The sequence below is a fragment of the Macaca thibetana genome, chromosome 18, assembly GCF_024542745.1.
Source record: "Macaca thibetana thibetana isolate TM-01 chromosome 18, ASM2454274v1, whole genome shotgun sequence".
In the NCBI taxonomy this organism is placed as follows: Eukaryota; Metazoa; Chordata; class Mammalia; order Primates; family Cercopithecidae; genus Macaca; species Macaca thibetana.
Genome location: NC_065595.1, coordinates 69,727,540 through 69,734,765, shown reverse-complemented (window position 1 = coordinate 69,734,765; position 7,226 = coordinate 69,727,540). Strand labels below are relative to the sequence as shown.

At 44.4% G+C, this 7,226-nt stretch overlaps 1 long non-coding RNA gene across 3 annotated transcripts in view; it reads left to right on the top strand.

Annotated features, from left to right (window-relative positions):
* The window catches only part of LOC126941138 (uncharacterized), an 80,536-nt gene that overhangs the window by 784 nt on the left and 72,526 nt on the right, over positions 1-7,226 (top strand). The window lies entirely within an intron of this gene.

Here is a 7,226-nt window from a genome sequence, read left to right as displayed (position 1 = left end):
TCATCTATCTATCCATCCTGCCTTTTGGGTATTAATCGTATGTCAGTCAAGAAACGAAACAGACTTGTAAGCCCTGATTACTGTCTAATAATCCGTGCCCGGCGCAAATAATCGCTCTAATATTTCAAGCCGCGATAAGTGCTCTAAACGGGAAGTTGAGGGATCTAAAGTCGCGTACAGTGGTCTGGTGAAAATAGTAACCAGTAATACAGTTGGCTCCATTCATAATTCATGGTGATTTCAATATCCACATGGATGATTCCTGCGATGCCTATACAGCCTCTAGCTTCCAACCTCCTGTGATCTTTCCCACACCAGCGCAGCCACACACTCCTGGTATCACACCATTGACTTTACTCATAACTGTGTGCCCTCCGTAGTGTCAGTTTCAAGCAGCTCACTTTACATTCCCTTTCCATTCCAGCTCATACCTCTTAGTGCCAGTAATTACTTACCTGCATCAGATTCCTCACCTTTCCCTATCCCTCTGCTCTTACACTTCCCTCTTTTCCCAGCATAAATTCAGGTCCCATCATTTTAGTGCATGTACTCTCAACGGCCTTGGCTCCCTCTCCCTCCTTTCTCCCAGCCAGGAAAAACCCCAACTCTCCACCTACTCTGGAACTCCTCTTGAGCAAGTGAATTTGACTGGAAAAAACAAACGAGCATGCTAACATGACTCATTTTAATGATCATAAACATCAAGCCGACCTTTGGTGCTGCTGAGCAACGCTCCCACATTTCCGTGGTCAAATCACTCACCCACTCTTTGGAGGGCTGTTCACACCTTCCTTCTCAAAACTCCTACACAGTCTCTGCTTGCCTGCCAACTCTCACTTCTCGTCGAATAGAAAATAACAATTTGAAGAGCTCTTGCCTTTGGCCTCACCACACAATCTATTGCCAATCAGTATTTTGCCTTTTCTCTCGTGACAACGGGGGAACTGGCTTTGGGCTTTTTCTCTGTCTATCCTCGCTTTCTAATTTCGTACCCACACACAAGTCCCCTCTTCATTTGGTTGTCTAGCCTGAGCTTCCTTATAGGAAGGCATCAGAATTTCAAGAGAGTGAACGTGGAAGCTTCAGGTTTCGTAAGGCCTGGATGCCCACTGCACATTACTTCTGCCACAATTGATTGATGAAAACAAGTCATAAGGCAAGTTCAGATTCAAGAGGTAGGAAAATAGAGGAGTGTAAAATACTGTGGCCATGACTTCCAATTCGCCACAACTTTGGGATGACTGATTAAATGTAAAAGGACTGTTACCAGTGGAAAGCATGTTTTCAAGTGAATTTAGATTTATTAACCACCCAATGCCATCACCCTCTAAAACCATTGAAAGTGCCCAGAAAGTTTTCTAAAGGATCTACACCAAAAGCCTATAGCCTCGTCCACATTCTCCCTTATTTATTCATTCATTATTGAATTATTATTTACTGAATGCCCACTCTGCACAAGACATTAAGCCTACACACCTAGGACCCAATTGTCGAGCAAGAGACAATGCCTGCCCTCATTGCATTCGTGATCTATGAGAGGATACAATATTTAACTTAATTTTATTTTGGCATCAACAAAGAAAGAATGGGGGAAAAAAAACCCATGATAGTGACATAGCAGTTATTAAGAAATACTTTTTAGGCACGTGGTAAGGGTAAAAGTTCTCAGTGGAAATTTTCCTGTTATAAGAAATAACCCCTGAACCATTTCTGTTCTAACAGAAAAGGCAGCTTGAAGGGCCAGTCCCGCAAGCTTTGATATGCAAATGTAAGCCATTAGAAACTGGGTTCACTCAACATGGCAATTCCCGTCATCTCTTCCTTGTCATCAGGTGTAGCAAGTGTCTCGTGGCCACCTCCAGATAACACCATGTGTTCAAAACATAACGGTGACCCACATTTGCATATTAAAGGGCTAAGGTGGGAGGGCCAGGTTTTTCGAGAGCTGTGTAAATGACACACCTGGTCAAACCAATCGCCTGCACCCTACGCAAACCAGACACCGCCTCCTCCAGGATCCCAATATAAGCAACCACTTTTCCACTGCACACTGAGTTTTCTCTTTGTTTGAATCCTCCCTATCTCTGTCTCTATATGGAGGAACTGTTTTCTTCTTCCTTCCTTCTTTCTTGCCTGTTAAACTTTTTGCTCCTTAAAACTACTCCACGTGTCCGTGTTGTTAATCCTATCAGCATGAGACCAAGAACCCTGGTGTTCCTCCAGTCACTGGAGCTATATCAATAGCCAATGGTGTTCAAGGGTTCTATGTTTCAAAGAACCCTTGACCAAGGAAGCCGTGATAAGTGTGTGCTAACCTGCATTCACAGTAAAGGGGAGAAGAAGAGGGAGAATGGGCACAGTAAAGGTGTGATACAAATGTCCCCATTTTCTTCCCCCCCATTCTCTTCCTACGATAAAATTGAAGTGGGAGTTGAGCAAGGGGAATTTAAACTGAGAAGCCCGCTTAGAAGAGCTGAGAATGCAAAGCATGGACCAAATGATGATAGACTAAGACATGTAGTTTTCCAAGCTAGATTCGATAGTGTAACTCAAGCCTTGGTGACCCATAAACGTAATTCTTGTTATCACAGCAGCTACCACCAGAACCTCAGCAAAAGTTGTCTTTGTGACTTCAACTTACCTCTTGCCTCTTCTCCTAAGCCTCTTTAGGCACTTAATGTCTTCCCTCACGCACACCATCAACATACAGACTAGCTGGCTGCGGGCCCAAGTGACTCCATCTGAGCCAATCCCCTCCTCTAGTTCTAGAAACCCTTTTTTCTTTATTCCGCCTCAATAAAAATGTGCATTCCCGAGTGATCTACTTGTTTTGGATGTGACTAAAATGAATCACATCAAAGTGTGAATGAGGCTTCAAATAGAGCTTGCAAACCCCATTTCTTCTCTCATGGTGGGCTTAAGCCTCTGAGAGTTCTTTGAGCCTGCCGTCCCAGGTTCCTTGTCTACACAAACCTGCTTCCTTCCCCTAGCCTAGTCTGCTGCCAGGAAGCAAAATTCTTGGACCTGCCTCCCACAGCTGAATGTTCCAGTCAAATAAAAGGTCTTTGTCATTTCTTGGAGAGAGGGTTTGATTGGTCAAATGAGCTCTATTTCAAATCAGGAATCATAAATAAGGAAGCATAAGAGCTCCTATATCACTAAGTTTTGTTTGTTTGTTTAATTGCTAGTACCTTGACAGTGTTATTTTACTCTTTCCCCCCCACAAATATGCTGTTATGTTATACAAGAGATACACTTCTGAGACCTAGCCCAAGAGGTTAGCCATGAATCATGAAATTATTTCTCTGGGAAAATATATTCTGAGTTATAAATAACAAATTTACAAAAAACCTTTGGAAAAAAGTCTGCTATCGTTTGACAGTTCCTTTCATCAGAATAGGATTTTAGAAGATTGTGCTTGGCTTTTGTTCTGATAAAACTAATAGAAGCCATTATGATCTGTATTTTTTTTTCCGGTTAAGTATTAATGAATGCACTGACTTTTAAAAATCACCACTGAATCTTTATGAGATTAATATGGAGAATTCATTCTCCAGATTCCTGTGTCCAGTGCCTGCTTAGCAGCTCCACATAGACATCTAAAATGTCACACGTAACCGTTCAAATCTGAGCTCCTGATGCTCCCACACCTGCTCTCCCTTCAGGCTCAGCCACGTGGGTTCATGGCAGCTTCACCCTCTCCTTGGCCAAACACTTGGAGTCATGCTCCTCTGCTCTTTCTCTCCACACCACATGCAATCTCTAGGAAATTCTGTAGACTTTGCCTCCAAAAAGTGCCCAGAGGCAACCGCGTCTCCTCGTCTCCCTGTCCACAGCCACTGCGTGGTCTGTGAGTCGCCGTTGTCTGTGACTGCACTCGCTGTCTGCGTCTCCTCGTCTCCCTGTCCACAGCCACTGCGTGGTCTGTGAGTCGCCGTTGTCTGTGACTGCACCCGCTGTCTGTGTTCAGAACCTGGCACAGTGTCACTTCCAGAGTAGAACCCAGTCAATTTCAGTGGAAAGTCCTGTGTCATGATGGAAGAAGAGGAAGAAGCATTTGGACACTCAGAAAGTATTTTCTCTCAAGTCTGGCTGTGGCCCTTCTTCAAGGTAATTTCTTTTCTCCTTCCTTCCTTCCTTCCCTCCTTCCTTCCTTCCTTCCTTCCTTCCTTCCTTCCCTCCCTCCCTCCCTCCCTCCCTCCCTCCCTCCCTCCCTCCCTCCCTCCCTCCCTCCCTCCTTCCTTCCTTCCTTCCTTCCTTCCTTCCTTCCTTCCTTCCTTCCTTCCTTCCTTCCTTTCTTCTTTCTTTCTTTTTTTAGAGACAGGGTTTTACTCTGTCACCCAGGCTGGAGTGCAGTGGCATAATCATGGCTTACTGCAGCCTCAAACTCCTAGCCTCAAGCAATTCTCCTGCCTCAACCTCCCAAGTCGCTGGGACCGTAGGTATGTGCCACCACACCTGGCTATTTATTATTATTATTTTTAGTAGAGACAAGGCCTCACTGTGTTGCCCAGGCTGATCTCAAACTTCTGGGCTCAAGCAACCCTCTTGTCTCAGCCTCCCAAAGTGCTAGGATCACCAGTGCACCCCCCTGTACCCAGCCAGCCTTTTCTAGTGTTTTCTTTGACTTGTTATTTGCTTCTATTTGCTGGACTTTCTCCACATTTCTCTCAACCTCTCCTGCTCTAACCTTTCACAAAACCATCATTATTAATTTGTTTTATTTTCAATTGAATTTCAAAATCAAAGCAAGAGAGCGAATGTTTGAAAAGGAGAAAGAGAACCGGGCAACACCCAAAGGTGCCAGCCCTTGAAGACCAGGCAGACTGGTATCCCCTAACCATAGCATAGCTTCCAGTGCAGCAGGGCCAGTTTCTGGGAGGCGAAGGGGAGATGGGTGCCAAAGGTGCCTGGAGTGGGAGTAGGATTGGCAGCCTGGAGCTTGCCTGAGCTCCCAGGCACCTGATGGAGGCTGGCACCTAAAACCTCCACTGAACCCTAGGGCCCCTGGTAACCATTTGCCAGAAACTCTACAAAGTGCTTTAGAAACACTGTTGTTAACCCATCTCACATATAAGGACTGAAGCTCAGAGAAGCTAAGTAGCTTTCCTAAGGTCACACAGCCAGTAAATGGGAAGATGGGGACTTGAACCCAGACCCATGTGACTCCAACTCTATACTTGGCCCACTATAATGGACCAGAAAATGGTCCTTATTTTGTAATAGTTTAATAACCACTCACGCAACACGTTGCCTAGTTGTATGGACCAATTATTGATTTTCAAATGTTTTTATGGGGGAAAGTCAGTTTACTAGTACCTGGTACTTTACACACACCTGCTTTGAAATTTTAATAATAATTGGAAAATGAGAGTTGGAAGTTTATTAGGTTCGACTGAAGTAAGTTGTCAAATGGCTCAGGAAGGGCCACCCCTAACAGAAGCGCCAAGCATATTATACTGAGAAATCCCCCTTAGGCACGCATTGGCTGGGGAGAGTCCTGGCGTTCATTCGCTCTCCTGCATAACCTTATGGGTCCCTTCAGTGAACACACGGGGGCGCTACCTGCACGTGCCTTTGCAAGCTGCAAGCCGTCCAAACAAAAGTGGTTAGTTTCTGCCTCTTGGGATTACAGTCAGATTCTGGCAGCATTTCGCATTCATAACTGAACTTTCCACATAAAAGCAATCTCTCTCACTGTTTTGTACACAAAGTGAGGCAGCGTTGTCTGAGTACAGTAATGTTGGAAAGAGATGAAGCATTGTAAATGTTTAACAACAGATCTCTGTTAAATCCACTCTAACGAACACAACCGTTTTGATGAATACTATTTTTAAAGAGAGAGAAAAATACAGACCTTCCTTTGCAAGCTATCTTTGAATAAAAGATAAAACCAATGTACTGAATTGGCTTAGTGGAAACCCATCATGTGTTTCATTAGACCGCTTGCAGATAGCCCAGTGCCAACCTGTAAATGTTCTCTCTTGGAAACCACACCTCATGGATATACAGCAATCATTTTCTTTAAAGGAGGATATGTTCACACAGTTACATTTTGTACAAATATAAAGTAGGCAAAATTGAGAGAACACAACATAAAACATGACTCATTAATGAAGTTTGTGAATGAGTAATTCCCTCTTTTTGAATGAGTAAAAAAACCCTCTTTTCTCCAGCCCCCAACGTAATCAGAGATGAAAGAAGACAGTTTTAGCTTGGTAAATAAGAAAATGAACAAGCGCTTGAAATGGATAAGTTTTTTCTTTTAAATTTGTTTTTGCAAAGGGTTTTTCTTCCCTGAAAAACAAAATACTAAAATAGCTCATTCACAAACTTCATTAATGAATGTTTAAAAATAACATATCTTCCAAATTAGAAATTCCTCAAGAAGTGCACATGTTGAAGCTGCCAGGAATAAAGAGCTGTGGACTGGATTTATGCTATTCATTCTTTAGGCATTCTTTCAACAAGTATGTGTGGAATGACTTCTTCATGCAGGCACTGTTCTAGGCTCTGGGAGACAGCCTGAAAGCAGCAGGGATTCACAGAGGTGACATTCTAGCAGGGGGCATATGGGTGGGGTTGTGGAGTCCAGTAGGAAACTGGCTAAGGCGGTGTAGACACAGTGCTAGAGGGGATCAACACTCAGGAAAACAAAGCAGGATGTAGGAATGGGACAGGGCACCTGTGATTGTGGGGTAGGTTTCCTCACCGGGTAGGTGACAATGAAGTGAAGTTCTGAAGGAGTGGTGGCCTGAGACCTGGGATATCTGGACAAAGATGGTTACTGACAGAGAAGGAATAGCAAATTTGTGCTGCAGAGTGTGCGGGTGCCTGACCCCACATTCCGGGGAAGAGTGGGGAGGTGACGAGGTTGCAGGAGCCCAGGGTGACTTGGCTAGAAAAGTAGCACATGACTCCCTTTGTGAAGACTGGATTAAAATTATGCAATGGTTGCGTTAAGTTTGCAGATCTTCAGGGACACATCTCTTGCAGCTTCCCTCTACTTGTGTAATTAGAAATGAATAAATGTTTTGTTTTTTTTTTTGAGACGGAGTCTCGTTCTGCCGCCCAGGCTGGAGTGCAGTGGCCGGATCTCAGCTCACTGCAAGCTCCGCCTCCTGGATTCCCGCCATTCTCCTGCCTCAGCCTCCCGAGTAGCTGGGACTACAGGCGCCCGCCACCTCGCCCGGCTAGTTTTTTGTATTTTTTAGTAGAGACGGGGT